General features: G+C 42.7%; 1 protein-coding gene across 1 annotated transcript in view; it reads right to left on the bottom strand.

The window, feature by feature from the left end:
- Positions 1–21,999, bottom strand: part of LOC124789082 (serine/threonine-protein phosphatase rdgC) — a 1,335,318-nt gene that overhangs the window by 300,683 nt on the left and 1,012,636 nt on the right. The window lies entirely within an intron of this gene.

The raw sequence follows: 21,999 nt of genomic DNA, 5'->3' as shown, positions 1-21,999 counted from the left end.
GCGTGCAAAAGTAAGCTGCCTTTATTGAAAATACGAAACCAAAAAGTCCGCAGCTCGTGGTCGTGTGGTAGCGTTCTCGCTTTCCGCGCCCGGGTTCCCGGGTTCGATTCCCGGCGGGGTCTGGGATTTTCTCTGCCTCGTGATGACTGGGTGTTGTGTGATGTCCTTAGGTTAGTTAGGTTTAAGTAGTTGTAAGTTCTAGGGGACTGATGACTATAGATGTGAAGTCCCATAGTGCTCAGAGCCATTTGAACCATTTTTTTGAAACCAAAAACATTAATCGGATATGCACTATACACATTGGCCACTCGCCAATGTAGCTATGCTGGTATATCGAACGAACAAGCCTTTACAAAACACAATACAAAAACGTCAGCCAAGTTCTCTACTGCGCTGGGGATTAAGTATTCATACACCAATAGAAAATGACAATTCTAACAAAGCCAGAACATGTTTAATACTTCGTATGCATACCCTTCCGATGTATTACTTCTCGCAACCTCCGTGGCACAGAATGGACCTATTTTCTTGTACTTTTCCGTCGTGATACCTTCCCATTCTCGAAGGAGAGCCTCTTTCAAGAGACGTTACTACGGATGTCGTGTTTTCTCACTCGTGTTTCCAGCTCACTCCACAAGTGTTCGTGGGATTCAGGTCTGGAGTCTGAGCTGGTAAGAGTGTGTGGAGTGTTGTAGAGCAACCACAGCCGGACAATTTGCCCCTATGTTTGGGATCATTGTCCTGTTGGAAGTAATAATTTCTAGGAAGATCCAAGGCGTCAACATCTGTTGTAAGTTCTGTTTGAGAATGTTCATATACACAAATCTGTCCATGGTACTTTCCACAAACACTAATTTTCCGACACCAGAGGCTGACATACAGCCCCATACCATCACCTCCGTGCTGCACCGTGGGTTGAATGTTGTTTCGGTCGAGGACTGTATTCGGTCTTCCCCAGACCAATATCCTACCATCATTGTGCACGATATTAAATTTGCTTTCATCACTAAACAATACAGTATCCCAGAAGTCTGCTGTCTTGGGTACATGCTGTTTCGCGAATTGCATCCTCCATTTCCCATTCTTTTTGCTGATGTAGGGCTTTCGTCTCGGGAACCTGGTTCTGTAGCCCGAACGATTGAGAATGGTACGAACTGCCATTGGAGTGATGTCCTTTCGGAAGTGGTCATGTACATATGCGGATAGTGCCGATGCTGTCGTTTTCGGTTTTTTCTTGATGGTTCTTAGTAGCATTCTGGTCTCTCCTGTTGTAAGCTTCTGTGGACGACCGTGTCGTTCACTGTTTATTACTACATCTCTGTCCTTATATCGCTTAATGATAGATTGCACAGTCGCTCGGCTTCGTCCTATGACGTTCGCAATTTCGGCATACGACTTGTGTTGAAGATTTTGGGCGACAACCATGTTCCGTTCCTCAATGGTCGTTTCCTTCCCCTTGCGGCCCATACTGCTGTTCCACGGTACCCACGTTCGACGGTCTGTTGCTTCACGGTCGCCACACGACTACACGAGTGTGGCGTGCACTCCGGGGCTGTGTCAGCCGTTTGTTTGCTTGAAAGTAGTCTGCTGTACGAATACATTTTGCCCTGTCTTAGACCGTGCGGAGTGCAACATATTTTATTTTCCCAGAATATATTCATGGCATACGGGAAGCTTCATTACCAAGAACATGGTTATCTGACGCTACATCATCGTACTTATTCGTATCGGCGCTGTGGGTGATTTACTATCCCAACACACCATCGTAGTTGGTCACCACCTACTGTATGAATACTTATTTCCATGACAGTATACAGAAGGCGGTAATATCGTGCACACAACGTATGAAAGGGCAGTTTGTTGGCGGCGCTGTCATTTGTACTCAGTCGATTCATGTGAAAAGGTTTCCGACACGATTACGCTCTCACTGCGGGAATTAGCAGAAGAGGTTAAAAAATCAGCCAAACACATAAAAACCAAAAGTTTTGTTTAGCTCTTGACTAGGTTTCGATATTTATAATAATATCTCCTTCTGAAAGAGTTTTTATTTATTTTTATGAATATCGAAATCTAGGTCAGGGGATAAATAAACCTTTGCTTTGCAAATTGATTGAGCCGAGCTGTCTAAGGCACTGCAGTTATGGACTGTGCGGCTGGTCCCGGTGGAGGTTCAAAAATGGTTGAAATGGCTCTGAGCACTATGGGACTTAACATCTTAGGTCATCAGTCCCCTAGAACTGAGAACTACTTAAACCTAACTAACCTAAGGACATCACACACATCCATGCCCGAGGCAGGATTCGAACCTGCGACCGTAGCGGTCGCGCGGTTCCGGACTGAAGCGCCTAGCACCGCTCGGCCACTTCGGCCGGCGGTGGAGGTTCGAGTCCTCCTTCGGGCATGTGTGTGTGTTTGTCCTTAGGGTAATTTAGGTTAAGTAGTGTGTAAGCTTAGGGACTGATGACCTTAGAAGATACGTCCCATAAAATTTCACACACATTTGAACATTTTCCTGTTGGTTGGCTGATTTTTTTCAGCCTCTTCAGATTTACACAGTTGCTGAATCGGAGCCATGTTTAAGATTTTGGAGCCGGCCGCTGTGACCGAGCGGTTATAGGCGCTTCAGTCCGGAACCACGCGGCTGCTACGGTCGCAGGTTCGAATCCTGCCTAGGGCATGGATCTGTGTGATGTCCTCAGGTTAGTTAGGTTTAAGTAGCACTAATTCTAGGGGAGTTATGACCTCAGATGTTAAGTCCCATAGTGCTTAGAGTCATTTGAAATATTTTTTTAGATTTTGGAATTAGGAAACTTTCAACGCGGAATGGTAGTTGGAGCTTGATGCACGGGACATTCCATTTCGGACATCGTTTGGGAATTTGATATTACAAGATCTGCAGTGTCAGGAGAATTCTAAATTTCAGCCATTACCTCTGACCACGGATAATGCAGCGGCCGAGGGCCTTGACATAACGACCGAGAACAGCGGCGTTTGCTAAGAGTTGTCAGTACTAACAGACGAGTAACACTTCTTGAAATAACCGCAGACATCAATGTGGGACGTACGACGAATGTATCCATTAGGACATGGCGTTCATGTGCTATGGCAGCGAATAACGCAAGTGAGTGCCTTTGCTAACAGAACGAAATCGCCTGCAGCACCTTTCCTGGACTTCTGCCGGCCGCTGTGGCCGAGCGGTTCTAGGCACTTCAGTCCGGATCCGCGCTGCTGCTACGTTAGCAGATTCGAATACTGTCTCGGCCATGGATGTGTGTGATGTCCTTAGGTTAGTTAGGTTTAAGTAGTTCTTAGTCTAGGGAAATGATGACCTCAGATGTTAAGTCCCATAGTGCTTAGAGCCATTTGAACCATTTGAATCTGGACTTGTGACCACATCGATTGGAACCTAGACGACAGAAAAACCCCGGTCTGGTCATATGAGTCCCGATTTCGGTTGATAAGAGCTGATGGTAGTGTGTCGCAGATCCCGCGAATCCACAGTTCCAGATTATCAACGAGGCACTGTGCAAGCCAATGGTTGTTCCATAATGGTGTGCGCTATTTTCACATGGAGTGGACTGGGTCCCCTAGTCTAATTGAACGGACCACTGACTGGAATTTCCAGAACGACGTTGGGATTTTCATGGGTGATAAGGCGCTATGTCCCTGGACCACAATTGTTCCGCGATTGGTTTGAAGAACATTCTGGACAATTCGAGCGAATGATTTGGCCACCAAGATCGCCCGACACGAATCCCGTCGAACATTTATGGGACATAATTGAGAGGCCAGTTCGTGAACAAAATCCTGTACAGGCAACATTTTCGCAATTCTGGACGGCTGCAGGGACAACATTGCTCAATATTTCTGAAGGACGCTTCCAACGACTTGTTGACTCCATGCCACGTCCAGCTGCTGCACTACGTCGAGCAAAAGGAAGTCCGGCACGATATTAGGCAGTATCCCATGACGTTTGTCACCTAAGTGTGAAGCTTGATGTTAAATTAGATATTTTCTTACGTTAATATCAGACTTTTAGATTATTTGTGCTACTCGTGTTTTCACCGTCGTTCGTGCACTTTTGGTAGAAGTTCATGATAGTAGTATGCAAACAGCCAACCAGCTTCGATTATTCCGAAATGCATGTTCGCCGTACGAAGTGGCCCATAGTGCTCAGAGCCATTTGAACCAAATGCATGTTCCCAGGCGTTGGGCCGTATTAATTTGTTTGTCAAAGTGTATCAGACCAATGGATTTCCGCCGGCCGCGGTGGTCTAGCGGTTCTAGGCGCGCGGTCCGGATACTGCTACGTCTCAGGTAACTGCCTATAATATCTAAGTAAGATCTTAATGTGGCCTATCAAATTAGGCGATGCCGAGGGAATTAGTTTAAGAAATCTGGCACTAAAAGTTGTAGATCAGTATTCCTATTTGCGCAGTAAAATAACTGATGACGCCCAAAATAGAGGGGATACAAAACGCAGCCTGCTGCTGCAAGAAAAGCATCTCTAAAATGAAGAATTTGTTGATACCTGCCAGCCAGGGTGAGCGAGCGGTTCTAGGCACTTAAGTCTGGACCGCTACGGTCGCAGGTTCGAATCCTGCCGCGGGCATGGCTGTGTGTGATGTCCTTAGGTTAGTTAGGTTTAAGTAGTTCTAAGTTCTAGGGGACTGATGACCACATATGTTAAGTCCCATAGTGCTCAGAGCCATTTGAACCATTTGAATGGATTTCCGTAACTGTGGCCCATAACGTCGCCTGTGTTCTTTTTCCTTCCGCGTCACATGCTCGCAACTCCTCCAGGCGAGATTCCTGACACGTTGGGCAGTGGTAATCATGACTTGGCTCATATAGATTTAAGACAGAGAGGGCGATAGATGGCATGTTTATGATCTCTGGAGAGGCATCCTCTCCATTTCACGAAGTATTTGCAAAGATTGATTTCACTCTTATTATTGCAATGTTAATAATATAGTTTGTAACAGGTATAAGTGCAGATATTTCTATTGGTAACTGTGGATGGTGTACTGAAAAACGTTATATCAGTGTTTACGTCATTTTCAGACTAATAATTACAGCTATTACAAGTCGTACGTTTTCAGGTCGACTACCTCCATCTACATGTTACAAGAGCAAGTAATTAGTGCTTATTATTCCTTGGGTAGCAGGTCAGGTGTTGAAGTGTGGACACATGGTTGCAAAACGGTGAATGTATATTGTAAAGAGTAGACCACTTACATTGTTAATGGTGCAGTTATGACGCTGTGGGAAACACCAGGTCGCAAAGTTTGTGACGTCTTTGTAGGAAGACTGCTCGACACAGACAAATAACAACCAGTACACTGATGTGTGCACATATTAAGTGCCACATGTAAGATATCTGCAGTTATCCCATAACACCTTGTACGTTAGTCATAATAATAATAATAATAATAATAATAATAATAATAATAATAATAATAATAACAAAATTTCAGTAATTTAGGTTCTGTTAACATTTTTTAAATGCATAACATTTTCAATGTAGCAATGATATACTAACACAGTGGTCTGATAGGTAGCTGAAGTTAATTGGTCGGGACAAGAGCTTGTAACAGTAGGATAAAATTAGCAGCATAAATAATGAGAAATACTAAACAGCAGAATAAAGGTACAGACAGAAGGATAAGAAAAGCTGGAAAAAATTTGGCAAAGTGACAGGCCTATTGGTTTGTTACAGGATAGGATAATGAAATCCGGGGAGCTCCGATAGGGAAGCTACAACAAGTATAACAGAAAAATCCGAAGCCCCCTTTTGAATGCAAAGTAGTTTTGAATCAGAGATATGTCACTGGAGAGCTTCTTCTAAATACGTATGGCTCTAATAGAGTAGGAGACGGAGAGTGATACACAGGATATTTCGAAAACATTTTTGTAACACGGGCCAACGAAAGTTTTTTTAAACTTCTTTTACTTTGAAAGCTGATCTTTATAGATTTTTATGAGCTCAATACAAACCTAACCTAATTTGTTTTGTATCACCCATAGTCTTCGAGCAATACAGCTTTTTACTGTATAGTATAAAAATTCTATGGTATACAGTAAACGGAGAAATTAATGAAACGCTTTGTTATAAGATAAGCATGGTTCGTATTTACAGTAAGCTATATAAAACAAGGATATGAGTTAATAGACGTTTCACTTGTCAGCTGGAATTGGTTTTTATTTTCTTTCTCTTTTTTCTTTGAAGCTTGTTGTGTAGCTTTTTCTACAATGAGTCGCTTGCTGAACTTCTCTGTGAAGTGACCAACAGAAGTCCCCCATCATGTTGGTGCTCTAGCGGCCTTGGTACTGTTTTTCCATCACTTAAATGTCCTGGTGAAAACACTCTCCTTGCTCCTCATTAACATCTCCCATATTGTCCAGGAAGTAATCAAGGTGACAATTCAAAAAGTGAACTTTCTGGCTCATTAATCATCCTAAAGTTTTAAACTATTTTAACGTTGTAGCTGTAATAGAAGCATATTCTGTGTCTTGTTCAGTCCTAAGAACTTTTAACGACTTCCTTGAATGGTACCCATGCTTCTTTGTCATTGAGTTCATTGTGGATTCAAAGCTAACATCAAACATCAATTTTCTAATGTCAGGTCCGACAAAGACGCCTTCTTTTAGTTTAGCTTCAGAAAGGTATGGAAACTTTTGGCAGAGATACTTAAAACATGGTCCATCTTCAGGCAAAGCCCTTACAAACTGTTTCATTATGCCTAATTTTATATGTAGAGGTGGTAGGAGCACGTGTTTTGGATCTACATGGTTTATGCGTAGAATATTCTTCTCACCAGGTCTTAAAGACTCTCGCACAGGCCAGTTCTTTCTGCACCAGTGTTGATCCCGAGCCCTACTGTCCCATTCACACAAGAAACATGGAAATTTGGTAAAGTCACCTTGCTGACCAAGGAGTATGCACATTGCTTTTAGACCGCCACATATAATCCAACCATGAGCAGAATAGCCTATGTGATTTAGCTCTATTCCTAGGTTTTCAGAGTTTTGTTTCATTTTTACAGAATGTGCAACTGGTATAGATGCATACATGCTACCAATGTGTAGTAAAACAGCCTTTAAATTAGTTTTGGATGAATCAATAAACAGCCTCCAGTCTTCGTTTTTGTATTCAGTACCAAACTTACTCATCAGACCGGGGTGGCCGAGCGGTTCTAGGCGTTACAGTCTGGAATCGCTATGGTCGCAGGTTCGAATCCTGCCTCGGGCATTGATGTTATGGTGTCCTTAGGTTAGTCAGGTTTAAGTAGTTCTAAGTTGTATGGGACTGATGACCTCAGAAGTTAAGCCCCGTAGTGCTCAGAGCCTTTTGAACCATTTTTTGAAACGGGAATATCTGAGCAGTACACTAAATCTCCTTCTTGTTGAAAAAACTTGGAAAATTGCTGCTCTCTCTTTCTATACATGTATATGCTGGTTCCAACTGCCAATAATTTCTTTTCTTTTAATCTAGAGCCAAGCAATTCAGGTTTTTCTTTCGTTAAGCCTAGATCCCTTACCAATCGTGAAGCTCTGTCTGAGTAGACAATTTGGGCTCTAGACTTTCTGCATTACAATGGAATTCATCATCATCCGGTTCATCTAAATCACATTGTACATCAGAAAACACTGCTGCTGGAATAGAATTTAAATCATCTGGTGGTCAGGAACCGGCAAATCTACACCATGCACTACTGGTCAGCTGGCGGACAGAAGGTTAGGGTAGCTTATTACCGTCATGTTTTTCGAATTATGACCAATAATATCAACGCTGCAAAAGTAGCAATCAGCGGAATGATTTCTTGGCTCCCTCCATATCATAAGAACAGCAAATCTAAAGGCTTTTTCCTGATTTTTAGACCATTTTCTCAAATCTTCAGCACACACATAACATACATCATACGGCACGATTTATCTTGATCACCAAGTTTAGATTAAAAGTATGATAGATATACCTTTTTCACAAAGTCTACAATGTTTCTTTGGTGTTTTTTAAACACTAATTCACCACAAATACAACAAAAACTGTCAGCAAAGTTTTTACAACCACGATTAGACATTGTACTGAGCACATGTACAGGAAACAGGAAATTGAGATTAGGTTGACAGTAAACAAAAACCATATATTAACATCAAAGTAGAATCGACCTTTTTTGCCTGAAATTGTTTTTCAGCAGTGCTATCAACATCATCTACATTCATTACACCTCTTCTTTAAATTATTTTAACTATATAAAAGTTGTTAAATTGTTTAAAAAATCGCTTAATTTAATAAATTTAATCGTAAAATGTGTAAAAATTGTGGGTCATACAGTTTCCTAAGTACCATATTTGGATTTCCCACCCTAAAAAACATAAGAATAAGGTACTTTCAACAAAAGAGTTTTTCCATCGTTGGCATGTGTAATCTTTGGGGATACACTGAAACAAAAAAAAAGTTAGTATAAACATATACCCGTATCTGAAAATCCTTCGCATTTGGGATATTGGGCCGGCCGCAGTGGCCGTGCGGTTAAAGGCGCTGCAGTCTGGAACCGCAAGACCGCTACGGTCGCGGGTTCGAATCCTGCCTCGGGCATGGATGTTTGTGATGTCCTTAGGTTAGTTAGGTTTAACTAGTTCTAAGTTCTAGGGGACTAATGACCTCAGCAGTTGAGTCCCATAGTGCTCAGAGCCATTTTTTTTCTGATATTGGTTCAAATGGGTCTGAGCACTATGGGACGTAACATCTGAGGTCATCAGTTCCCTAGAACTTAGAACTACTTAAACCTAACTAACCTAAGGACATCACACACATCCATGCCCGAGGCAGGATTCGAACCTGCGACTGTAGGGATCGCGCTGTTCCAAACTGAAGCGTCTAGAACCGCTCGGCCACCTGAGCCGGCTCTAGTAGTCTTACGATATTTGTTTCGTGTTCGTCTATGGTATGTTTGAAACCGTCGGTCACTTTATTTAATCCAGGTGCTGTGCTAAGATGTTCTCAGAAGCATTAATTATTCACCGTGGTAGATGTAGTAAGGCAGTAGGGCACTTATTGAGATGCAATAAATTTCAGGGCTTTTGAAACCGTGGGCAGTAATCGCGAGTTGATTTTGGTATAAATGTCTTATGTCTAATTAGGATTTGCTTCCGCTCACTATGTACAACTAACAAAATGCATGTAGAATCAGAACAAGAAACTGAAAAACTTCCATTTGGATATTGTTTATCCATAATTATCTGCCATGCTTTCCATATTATGTTCGCAGTTCGTTTGTTGTATATTACTGCTTCATTCGAGGTGATCTGTCGTGTGTCCAAGTTGGTCAGTTATCACTCAGGGGTGAAGAATTTGAACCCATGTTTACTGTGCAACAAACAAGCCTGATTTTTGTGTTTCGTACATTTCACTGTAGTTCCGCAGCTTCCTAAATTTCAATTTTTTTTCTTTTATTCTATCACTGCGGCTGCAAGTAGTGTAAGATTTGAGATAAACTTAGTCTTGTTTGTCGAGGTATTTATTTTCCGATTTCAATGACATGTTTCATCTGTTGTAGGTATCTTCAAATTATCAGCGATGTAAAATTTACAGAAATAGTGATGTCGAAGTGTCCTGATCCAGTCTTGTATGAAAACGTACTGCACGGGAAAATCTTTTACGCAAACTTACAGAAACTGGTCACGGTGCACGCCTTCCATAAAACGATTATAAGATGCGAGCATATCGGCAAAATGTGACTGGGCTACCAAAAAGTTGAAAATCTCCAATGCCTGATCGGCAATAAGCCATCATTTTTTATATAACGATGTCCCTTTTTTAAAGAGGTTTAGCCTCGTTGCTGTGAAGTATGCTGGTGTCTCTTTTGTTATTTGTTTGATTCCCTATATCTTTAAGGCATAATTTAGTATTTGTTTTTTGTATTTATGACGGCCTTTTCATGAGGTATAATTATCTTCTTGGATAGATGCCAGTTAAATATACTCTTAATTTCTGAGCTATCATATGACGAATTACGTACATTACAAGCCTGTTTATCTTCTGTATATGAATACGGTTCTGCGCAATGAATTATGTATAGAATAGCCGACGCCATCCGTCTGTTTCCGCTGCACTACTTGCACACGAGGGCCGGATTACCACACTTTTCCGCCTTATTTGTTTGTCAGCAGGCCCGCTCACACAAGTTGTAGTCCCTGTTCATGAAGATCAGCTGTTCATCTGTTCCTAACTTGTGCGGCGTCCTTCGCGGAGCATGGCAACGAATAAGGTAGTTAAAAGATGTTTCGATATTTATTTTCTCCTCTCCTTATCCGCCCTTTTCAAGTCTAATTAATTCCAGTTTATCAAACCTTAAAATTTCTTCGCTGCAGTTTTTCACCGTTGCGGTCCTTTAAACTAACCCGCTTGACAAACATTCGGGAACTTCAACTTTTTGATTTCCCAATCGCATTTTGCCGATGTATTCGCATCGTATTATCATTTTATGGACGGCGTGCCCCATGATTAGTTTCTGTAAGTTTACGTAGAAACTTTTCCCATAGATTTTGCACAACATGGGATCAGAACGCTTCCTTATACCTACTTCCGTAAATTTTTTCTTGCAAATAATCTGAAGATACCTACCATAGGCGAAACGCGTCATTAAAATTTGCAAATAAAAAAACCCGCAAACAAGACTTGGTTTCTGTCTCATAAATTTAATGTGACGTATTTCGCTTGCATCTTCTGTGTGCAGCATACAGCCTGTTCATAATCTGGCGCAACTCAGCGGGTCTTGATGGACCATGAAGTGTTTACTGTGAATGAGCGCTGATGAACCTACTTACCACAAGTGAATTCTGTCGACATCAGATCTATTGGTTATGTCCTTCCATTCGATATCTGAAGCCCTGTAGGACATCACGACTGACGATTTATGGAAACAGTGGTATATCTAAAGCTAGAAGGTCAGTTTTGGATTCCGAAATCCTACATCTCTTGAATAATTACCCAACCCTTCATTTTCCGAGCCGCCTCATAATAGAGAGTGACAATTATCGAACTATATGAAAAACCGTAAATTAGTTACGAACTACGGCGTGTACACACTTTATTCATCATGTAAACGCCACTACAGATATTCGGATTTAGGCTGTGACATGTTCGATATGCCTGCCATCATTGACGATGATGTGGCGCAGATGAATAGCGAAATTCTGTATGACCCGCTGAAGTGACAAAACATCGATGCGATCGATGACCTCCCGAATGGCTATTTCTCAGCTGAGTAATTGTCTTAGTGTTGTTGCTGCACACATTCTCTTTAATACAGCCCCACAAAAAGGAGTTGCATGTGTTCAGATCTGGAGAATATGGCGGGCAATCGAAGCCCATGCCAGTGGTCTCTGGATACAGCAGAGCCACAATGCGGTCCCCAAAGTGCTCCTCCAGCACATCAAACACACTGCTGCTAGGATGGGGTCGAGACCTGTCTTACATGAACCATATCTTGTCGAAATCAAGGTTAGTATGGATAATGGGGATGAAACGTAATCTTCCAAAACCTTCACCTACCATTTTGTAGTCACCATCAAGGAGTATCGCGCCGATTATTCCGTGACTGAACATTGCACCACACAGTCACCCGTTGAGAGTGAAGAGATTTCTCGATCACGAAATGCGGATTCTCAGTCCCCCAGATGCGCAAATTTTGCTTACTGACGAACCCATCTGAATGAAAGTTGGCTTCGTTGCTTAACCAAACTATACATACAGACTAATTCCCATCATGCCTGTCGGTCAACCGTGGAGTTTGAACGTCCTAAAGCCAAGTGTCCAAAAGTTATGACGATTTTATTTCACATTGTTCAACAATTGTCACCCTGTAAGTACGAGCAAGCAGTACAAAGCCAGGCGAATCCCGTTATTCAAGGGCTAGATGCCGAATAAAATTTCGAGATGCGTCTTAGCAGAACAAACTCTCTCCCTCATCTGTGGAGTGTTTACCGGAGGCCCTCGGCTACTGTTATTCCCCGACTTCCATTATTCCGTATGATCTCCCGGAAGGGGAAACGTTACAAGAGTGGGCGTCGCTAATCGCATTCAGCCCCTTGATAAAGGCGCTGCAGGCAATTAGATGAGCAGCGAAATTGCCGGCGGAGTTTCTACGGCGCCTCCTGTCAGCCGGCCTCCAGGGGAATGAGTACAAAAGCCTCCCCTGCTTTTCTTCTCTCGGGCGCAGCGAATTCCTGTTAAATCCAAACTGAAATTTACATTCTCTACTTCCACAGAGATTTATGGCCTTTCAGTGTTCCCGGTTAGCAGAAACGGTACTGAATGATCGGAGTTTCGTGGAAAGCAACGTAATTTCCAGGCATACGCTGGGTGACATAGAAGGTAAATCGTCCAGAAGCTGTGGAGTGGACAGTCACCAAGGTAACTACATACACATTCACAACATCAGCGGGTATGTAAACTGTGAGAGCTAATATTCATTGTAACTTACAGAATGTCCACCGGAGGTCACTAGTGTTGTTCGCGAACAGTCTTTTTTCGAGGCCTGTTAGATCATACAGGGTGGTCCATTGATCGCGACCGGGCCAAATATCTCACGAAATAAGCGTCAAACGAAAAAACTACAAAGAACGAAACTTGTCTAGCGCGAAGGGGGGAAACCAGATGGCGCTATGGTTGGCCCGCTAGATGGCGCTGCCATGGGTCAAACGGATATCAACAGCGTTTTTTTTTTTTAAATACGAACCTCAATTTCTATCACATATTCGTGTAGTATGTAAAGAAGTATGATTGTTTTAGTTGGATCACTTTTTTCGCTTTGTGATGGATGGCGCTGTAATAGTCACAACATTTTAGACGAAAAGTTTGTAACAGGTACGTTTTTTAAATTAAAATATAGAACGTAGGTACGTTTGAACATTTTATTTCGGTTGTTCCAATGTGATACATGTACCTTGTGAACTTATTATTTCTGAGAACGCATGATGTTACAGCGTGATTACCTGTAAATACCACATTAATGCAATAAATGCTCAAAATGATGTCCGTCAACCTCAATGCAGCTGGCAATACGTGTAATGACATTCGTCTCAACAGCGAGTAGTTCGGCTTCCGTAATGTTCGCACATGCATTGACGATGCGCTGACGCATGTTGTCAGGCGTTGTCAGTGGATCACGATGACAAATATCCTTCAATTTTCACCACAGAAAGAAATCAGGGGACGTCAGATCCGGTGAACGTGAGCGCCATTGTATGGAGCTTCGACGACCAATCCACCTGTCATGAAAGATGCTATTCAATACCGCTTCGGCCGGCCGAAGTGGCCGTGTGGTTAAAGGCGCTGCAGTCTGGAACCGCAAGACCGCTACGGTCGCAGGTTCGAATCCTGCCTCGGGCATGGATGTTTGTGATGTCCTTAGGTTAGTTAGGTTTAACTAGTTCTAAGTTCTAGGGGACTAATGACCTCAGCAGTTGAGTCCCATAGAAAAAAAAAATATCGCTTCAACCGCACGCGAGCTATGTGCCGGATATCCATCATGTTGGAAGTACATCGCCATTCTGTCATGCAGTGAAACATCTGTAGTAACATTGATAGAACATTACGTAGGAAGTCACCATACATTGCACCATTTAAATTGCCATAGATAAAATCGGGGCCAATTATCCTTCCTCCCATACTACCTTACCATACATCAACACGCCAAGGCCGCTGATGTTCCACTTGTCGCAGCCATCGTGGATTTTCCGTTGCCCAGTAGTATATATTACGCCGGTTTACGTTACCGCTGTTGGTGAACGACACTTCGTCGCTAAATAGAACGCGTGCAAAAAATCTGTCATCGTCCCGTAATTTCTCTTGTGCCCAGTGGCAGAAGTGTACACGACGTTGAAAGTCGTCGTCATGCAATTCCTGGTGCATAGAAATATGGTACGGGTGCAATCGATGTAGCATTCTCAACACCGACGTTTTTGAGATTCCCGCCATTTGTCTGCTACTGATGTGCGGATTAACCACGACAGCAGCTAAAACACCTACTTTGGCATCATCATTTGTTGCAGGTCGTGGTTGACGTTTCACTTGTGGCTCAACACTTCCTGTTTCCTTAAATAACGTAACCTAACGGATACCGAACAGCACACATAGGACACGCCCGCTGGGCATTTTGATCTCAATAGCCATACATCAACACGATATCGACCTTTTCCGAAATTGGTAAACGGTCCATTTTAACATGGGTAATGTATCACGAAGCAAATAGCGTCCGCACTGGCGGAATGTTACGTAATAGCACGTACTTATACGTTTGTGACTATTACAGCGCCATCTTTCACAAAGCGAAAGAAGTGGTCCAACAAAAACATTCATATTTCTTTACATACTACACGAATGTGTAATAAAAAATGGGGGTTCCTATTTAACAAAAACGCAGTTGATGTCCGTTTGACCTATGGCAGCGCCATCTAGCGGGCAAACCACAGCGCCGTCTGGTTTCCCCCTTCAAGCTAGACGAGTTTCGTTACTTGTAGTTCTTTCATTTGATGCTTATTTCGTGAGATAATTGGCCTGGTCACTATCAATGGACCACCCTGTATACCGATTTGAGACAAATCATGGGATACCGATATGCACGTATAATGAGCTGTCACTTGTACTCAGGTGATTCATGTGAAATGGTTTCCGATGAGATTATGGTCGCACGATGGCAATTAACAGACCTTGAAAGCGAAATGGTAGGCCTAGTTGGAAACAGACGCATGGTCATTCCGTCCCAAATTGCAGGCATGAACTCTTAACATGGACAAGGCAGTATCCGATGGCCTTCACTTCATAAAAGAGAGGAGTAGAGTTTGGGTGGAGTTGTCAGCGCCGACGGACAAGTAATACTGCTGGAAATCAACATACGTCGAACGCGTTCAGTTAGGACATTGCAACGAAATTAGGCGTTAATGGGCTACGGCAGCAGACGACCGAAACGAGTGCCTTTTGCTAACAGCACATCATCGCCTGCAGCGCCACTCCAGATCTTGTGACCTTAGCAGCTGGAGCCTAGATAACTAGAAAACCGTAAGAGTTGACAGTAAGGCGAGGGTGTGGTGCAGACGCCACGAAGCCATGGACTCACGTTGTGAACAACGCACTGTGCAAGCTTGGCTCTATAATGGTGTGGGTTGTGTTCACATGTAATGGACTGGATCCACTGATCCAAATGAACCGACCATGACTGGAAATGGTTGTGTTTGGTTACTTGGAGACCATCTGTAGCCATTCATGGATTTCATGTTTCCAATCTATGACGTCATGTCACCAGGCCACAGTTATCTGCGAATGGTTTGATGATCATTATGGAAAATTCGAGCGGATGTTTTGGCCAACCAGAAGGCCCCAACATTTATGGAACAAAATTGAGAGTTTAGTTCGTGCACCAAATCCTGCTCTGGCAAAACTTGATCAATTCTGGACGGCTGTAGGGGCAGCATGGCTTTTTTCTGCAGGTGACTTCCAGCGACTTGTTGAGTCAATTCCAAGAAGAGATGTTACACAACACCGAGCAAAGGAGGACTGACACGGTACTACGAGGTATCCTATGACTTTTGTCACCTCAGTCCATCAGAAAGCATTAGTGTTGTTCAGATATTTGTATACAGTGTTCTTACAAGGCCTCATAGGTCATATACAGGGCGTGAACAACGTTATGCTTTAGAGTGATCACTGTGAAGGACGCGGAGGTGCTGCGTACTCGTGTGAGACAGCGTTATCAGCACCTGACAAAGTTTTTAATGGGCCTCATGGTGGGTCGCTATTTGACCAGCTGGAAAAAAAAGTACAATATCCAGACCTGAGAGGCATTACAATCGAACAGTGGCCCAATGTTTGGCTGCATGGATTGGTGAGAGCAGGAGTACTTGTAGTGAGGTTTCCAGTAGACTACGTCTGACCACTACCAGAGTAGATTGCTTATTGTGCGCCAAGCACATTGTAGGCACTTGACATCTGTGTCTATCATCCGAGATGAAGTAATGGTCTCCGTGCAACATGATGTGCCATCGTTACTCGGAGACTAGCAGCAGCTGATCTAATGAATTATCATCAAGTGCGTAGGTTGTCGTTAACAGCACAACAAAACGGCTGTGTCTTGAGTGGAGTAGAAAATGGGGGGGGGGGGGGGGCGAAGACTGCTGATGAATGGCGTCACATGAAAGGTGCTTTCACACTACCCCAGATCACCATCGTCGGCAAGTATGGCGACGACCTTTGGAAACGTCCCATTATTTCAGCGTTTTAGAGAGGCACGGCGGTGTTACAGCTGGCACCAGAGTGAAGAGAGCGATCCACTGCGACTTCAGGTCACGGCTATCATTGTTCGAATGAACTCTGCCGGCACAATTAAACGTCACGGACATCTTGCATTCTAATACAAGGTGCATAGAAAAATAATGTGACTAACAACTCTGCGTGCAATCTGGCAACAGTGTGTTGGTTTACTTGCGTACAGTCAGAGTTTCAGCTCTATTCAGCGATCACCTGATTTTAGGGGGCACCATCAGTGAAGCTGTGATTTTGTTGTGAGTGACCAAAATGGGACAGCAGAATTTATGGCAACAGAATACCATCAAGTTATGTGCTAAACTAAGGTAATCCGCGAGTGTGATCTCTGAAGAGTTGAAACAGCTGTACAGGGAACATTCCTTATCGAGAACAGAAGTTTCTCGCTGGCAAAAATCATCGGTTTGGAAGACCGAGAACAAGTTGAACCTGTCTCAGGGTGACTTTCAACTTCAAAAACAAACGAGGTGCATTCAAGTTCTAAGGCCTCCGATTTTTTTTCTCCGGACTGGAAAGAGATAGAAGCATGCGCATAGTTTTAAAATGAGGCCGTGTTCATTGTCAATACGTCCCAGAGATGGCAGCACCGTACGGCAGATGGAATTTTACCGACAGCGGCGAGAATGGGAACTGTTTTAAATACTTAAAATGGCGACGTTTTCCTTACTTGAACAGCGTGCAATCATTCGTTTTCTGAATTTGCGTGGTGTGAAACCAATTGAAATTCATCGACAGTTGAAGGAGACATGTGGTGATGGAGTTATGGATGTGTCGAAAGTGCATTCGTAGGTGCGACAATTTAATGAAGGCAGAACATCGTGTGACAACAAACCGAAACAACCTCGGGCTCGCACAAGCCGGTCTGACGACATGATCGAGAAAGTGGAGAGAATTGTTTTGGGGGATCCCCGAATGACTGTTGAACAAATCGCCTCCAGAGTTGGCATTTCTGTGGGTTCTGTGCACACAATCCTGCATGACGACCTGAAAATGCGAAAAGTGTCATCCAGGTGGGTGCCACGAATGCTGACGGACGACCACATGGCGGCCCGTGTGGCATATTGCCAAGCAATGTTAACGCGCAACGACAGCATGAATGGGACTTTCTTTTCGTCAGTTGTGACAATGGATGAGACGTGGATGCCATTTTTCAATCCAGAAACAAAGCGCCAGTCAGCTCAATGGAAGCATACAGATTAACCGCCACCAAAAAAATTTCGGGTAACCGCCAGTGCTGAAAAAATGATGGTGTCCATGTTCTGAGACAGCGAGGGCGTAATCCTTACCCATTGCGTTCCAAAGGGCACTACGGAAACAGGTGCATCCTACGAAAATGTTTTGAAGAACAGATTCGTTCCTGCACTGCCACAAAAACGTCCGGGAAGGGCTGCGCGTGTGCTGTTTCACCAAGACAACGTACCCGCACATCGAGCTAACGTTAAGCAACAGTTTCTTCGTGATAACAACTTTGAAGTGATTCCTCATGCTCCCTACTCACCTGACCTGGCTCCTAGTGGCTTTTGGCTTTTTCCAACAATGAAAGACACTCTCCGGGGCCGCACATTCATCAGCCGTGCTGCTATTGCCTCAGCGATTTTCCAGTGGTCAAAACAGACTCCTAAAGAAGCCTTCGCCGCTGCCATGGAATCATGGCGTCAGCGTTGTGAAAAATGTGTACGTCTGCAGGGTGATTACGTCGAGAAGTAACGTCAGTTTCATCGATTTCGGGTGAGTAGTTAATTAGAAAAAAACTCGGAGGCCTTAGAACTTGAATGCACCTCGTACTAAGATTGGGAACAACGACTCCACCGGTGTGTAGCTGCCGAAGGGAACTACTCTGAAGAGGACAGTATTGTAGTTTGAAGAAAATAATAACTTCGAAAGATAAAAAATCATTGTCATTATTTTTCTCACACAGCTCATACGTTACTTCACAAGCGACGTTATCGTGATGCCACTTTTAAATAGGACAATGCTCGTCCACTCATGGAACGTATTCTCTTGAGATACTCCCCTCGCCAGCAAGTTACCCAGATCGCCACTAATAGAACATGCGTGAGACCAGCTCGGACGTCAAATCTGCCTCTCTGACATAACATCAGCGACCAGTTAAAAAAGTTGCGAGGGGTTCAACGTCGCACTGGTAAGTGGTCTCATACAGCCAAGTTATTTGTAATTTGAATCGCTTTTGTAATCCCTCAAAAAACCGCGTACCCCCACAACACATGAAGCTTCATTTTATTTCCTCTTCCCCTTCTAGGTGCGCCGTGATTAGCACACTTGACCCGCATTCGGGAGGAGGTCGGTTCAAACCCGAGTCCGGTCATCCTGATTTAGAATTTCCGTGATGTCCCTAAACCACTCCAGGCAGATGCCGGGATGGTTCCTTTAAAAGGGCACGGCCGATTTCCTTCAGCTTCCTTGACACAATTCGAGCATGTGGAATGTCTCTAATGACTTCGATGTCGACGGGACGTTAACGTATTCTTTCTTTCTTCGTCCTAGGTGCATCATTTTTCTTTCTTCAGGTAATCTGTATACCTGCTATGTACTGCGCTGTCACAGCGGCGACATTACGGTATTTCTACATCTCTGTTAACTATTAAGATAAACTGAATCAAATTGTATTTTTTGTTTAACTGTATCTCTCGTTCTGGACGAAATGTTAAAGTTTAGAGCTCTACAGTCTGTTAATATTAAAACAGAAACTTTTGATATGTTGTGCTGTAGCAGAATGTTGAAAATTAGATGGGTAAATCGAATAACAAATAAGGAACTATGGAAAAAAATTGTGGCATATCTTGAGTATAAGATGGGATCGGTTGATGGAAGGTATTTTCAGGTATCGAGCAAGGGGTAGAAACTGCAGAGCAAGTCCAAGGCTTGAATACGGTAAGCCGTGAATGTTGGTTGCGTCGTTACACAGAGATGAAGAGGCTTGCACAGGACAAATTAGCATGGAGAGCTGCTTCAAAACAGTCTTCACAGTGAAGATCACAATATCATCAGTGTGCTAATTTCATTTTAGCTTGTTACCAAAACGAGTAGTAACTGGACAAAAGGAGCATCAGAAAAGTCTTATAAATTAGTGTCAACGTTTTTCCTGAAACTTGGATTTTCCGTTAACTTTAACTTGTTTTAAATTTCAAGGTAATAATTGTTGTAAGATTAAGACTCAAACCATCGATTATAAGCTATTTTTTCAACTATTCGCCTGCTGTTTTTGCTGTATTGAGTCTAAGGAGAATAATTGGGCTCCGCTTAAATGAAAAGAGAAAATTACTGACAATGTTTAATTCTAGGACCAAAAGGAAACCTGCCGTGAATTCTCTAATAATTTCCTTAAAAGTGTCAGGTTATTCTGTTATATAGGAGTCCTTTCATCCATCGACAATATGTTAGAGGAAGAATGTCATCATAAAATACAGCCAGTTTTTACAAAATGGCAGGTATTGAGAGACTTGGTCGATGATAGGATGCCACTAATCATGAAAGGATGATCGCATTCTGTAAGAAAGACAGACCGCTTAAGAACAAGGTAAATGGACAATGCGTTTGATATCTTTCCCAAAATAGAGATCTGAGAATAGAGGAGAGAAGCAGAGATCAAATACATTGAACGCAGGCTGTTGAAAGGACCGAGGAGAGGGAGCATAAAATTTTCTAAGATGTCCAGGTACACCTTATTCGATAAATCATTTAAGTGATATCACCATCGATAATACATCAGAGGTAAATAACCATATTTTTGTTGTATCGGATTTTCGATACATCAAAAGCTGTTATGCTTATTTAACGAAGATATTAGTTTATAAACAGCAAAACGTTATTATTTAAATTTGTTGTATATTTATTCTTCAACTGCATACAGATTTTCCCTTTTTTATGAAAAATATTGTAACATGTTATTACATATTTCTTTATAAATAATCGTTGCCTACACAGGTGGTTTACTACACTAAATCTATGATAACAGTAATATCAAAGAGGAGATACACTGACTGTCTGCATGAATGGCCACCAACAAACTGTGGCCAAGAAACAGCCACACAACACGATATTCACAGCCTGTGCTATCTATATCCTTGCCACCAACACCAGTTTTCCTGAATTGTGCACTTGGGAACTCTCCCAGCCATATATCCTAGTTTCCCATAGCCCTCCTTGTCTCAACATCCATCAAACATTGCCCTTACCCTCTAGCCCCTTCCCTGTTTTCACTGAAGCACTACACAGCCCTCTGTCCCACCACCGCACCTTTCTACTTCTCTCGTTTTCAGCTGCCTCCTCCTACCCCCACCCTTTGTCTTACCCCTGACTGCACCAGGCAACCCTACCCTCTCACCCTCTCTGCACTGTGTCCCTGTATGCTCCCACAAGCAGCACTTTACTGACCCCCACACCAACCCATGATCCCTCTCACTCCTCACCCCAGCCTCCTCCTTACCCTCACCACACTGTTTCCTCTCCCATCATGTGCTGCTGCTCGCAGTCTGGTTTCAGCAGCCAGAGACTGTGGTCATATGTGTGACTGTTTGTGTATGTACGTATGTGTGTATGTGTATATGAATGCGGTCTATTTTCGATGAAGGTCTTGTTGGGCGAAAGCTCACTTTCTGAAAATCTTTTCTTTGTGCCTACCTGCACTTTACAACGCAAAACAAACACAGTCCCGATTCCATGGTTGAGTTCAATACAAGTGGCTTGTGTTGAGGGTATATATTTGAATAATCTGTTTTTTGTTTCCACGTTATCTTATTAGTGTATAAGCCCATCTCCACCACTAAATAAGAGACTGGTTATTTGTCTGTCATATGTATTTTTTTCTTCTGTTTCCGAAGTATCATCAGTGATGATAACTTGTGGTCCTTTCTTTACATACGTTTTATAATGGAAATAATTAGTTATCTTGTACAGTCTATGACACAGAGAATTTGACAGTAGCATGAAAATTTCACTTCATATATTTCATGTTTTCACATGTTTGTTTTTTAAAATGTGTACTTACTCCATATTTTTAACATGATTAAAAGCTCTCGATGATAAATTTCGATCCAGAATAGTATGATTGCCAGACCTTGGCGACAAAGGAATGGATACATTACATTCCTTATCTTTAGAGGCTTCGTGAAAGTCCTTCAGAAGAGGTAGTGTGAAACTGGCCAAGCTTAATTTTAGAAAGTATTCCCAGAGGAAAAGATTCACTAGTGACAAATTTGTGACGTAGATTCCTCTTTATTGTTTTCTTTTTATGTTAAGAATCATAGATGTCATTCGGTTTAGGCTTCTTTACAACTTCTCAGCTACAGAGCAATCAGTGTGGATGGAGTTCTGGACCTAGACACAAGAACTCTGCTAACAATGTTTGACAAAGCCAAAACTGTTGTATTATGTAAAACGCGGTGCTCTAAATACACCTCATGTTCAGTATCATTTTCAAATTTTTTCCTTTCAAAATTTCGTTCATTTTTTGCTGTTACCTCAAATGATTAATTGTAAATACTGAGTCCTTTAAGAAATGTTTTTACCCAGACTTACTGAGTTTCATGCATTATTGCGAAACCAGAGCTAATAGAAGTTGTTGCTGACGTTGTTGTTCTCTTCTTCTTTTTGGATGATGTTCAGTTCATGATTGCTTTGAAGCAATTCTCCACACTAATCTAAAGGTGAAGCCT

This window comes from Schistocerca piceifrons, chromosome 3 (assembly GCF_021461385.2).
Source record: "Schistocerca piceifrons isolate TAMUIC-IGC-003096 chromosome 3, iqSchPice1.1, whole genome shotgun sequence".
Taxonomy (NCBI): domain Eukaryota; kingdom Metazoa; phylum Arthropoda; class Insecta; order Orthoptera; family Acrididae; genus Schistocerca; species Schistocerca piceifrons.
The sequence above is the reverse complement of the archived record's forward strand: the minus strand, read 5'-3'. Positions and strand labels throughout refer to the sequence as shown.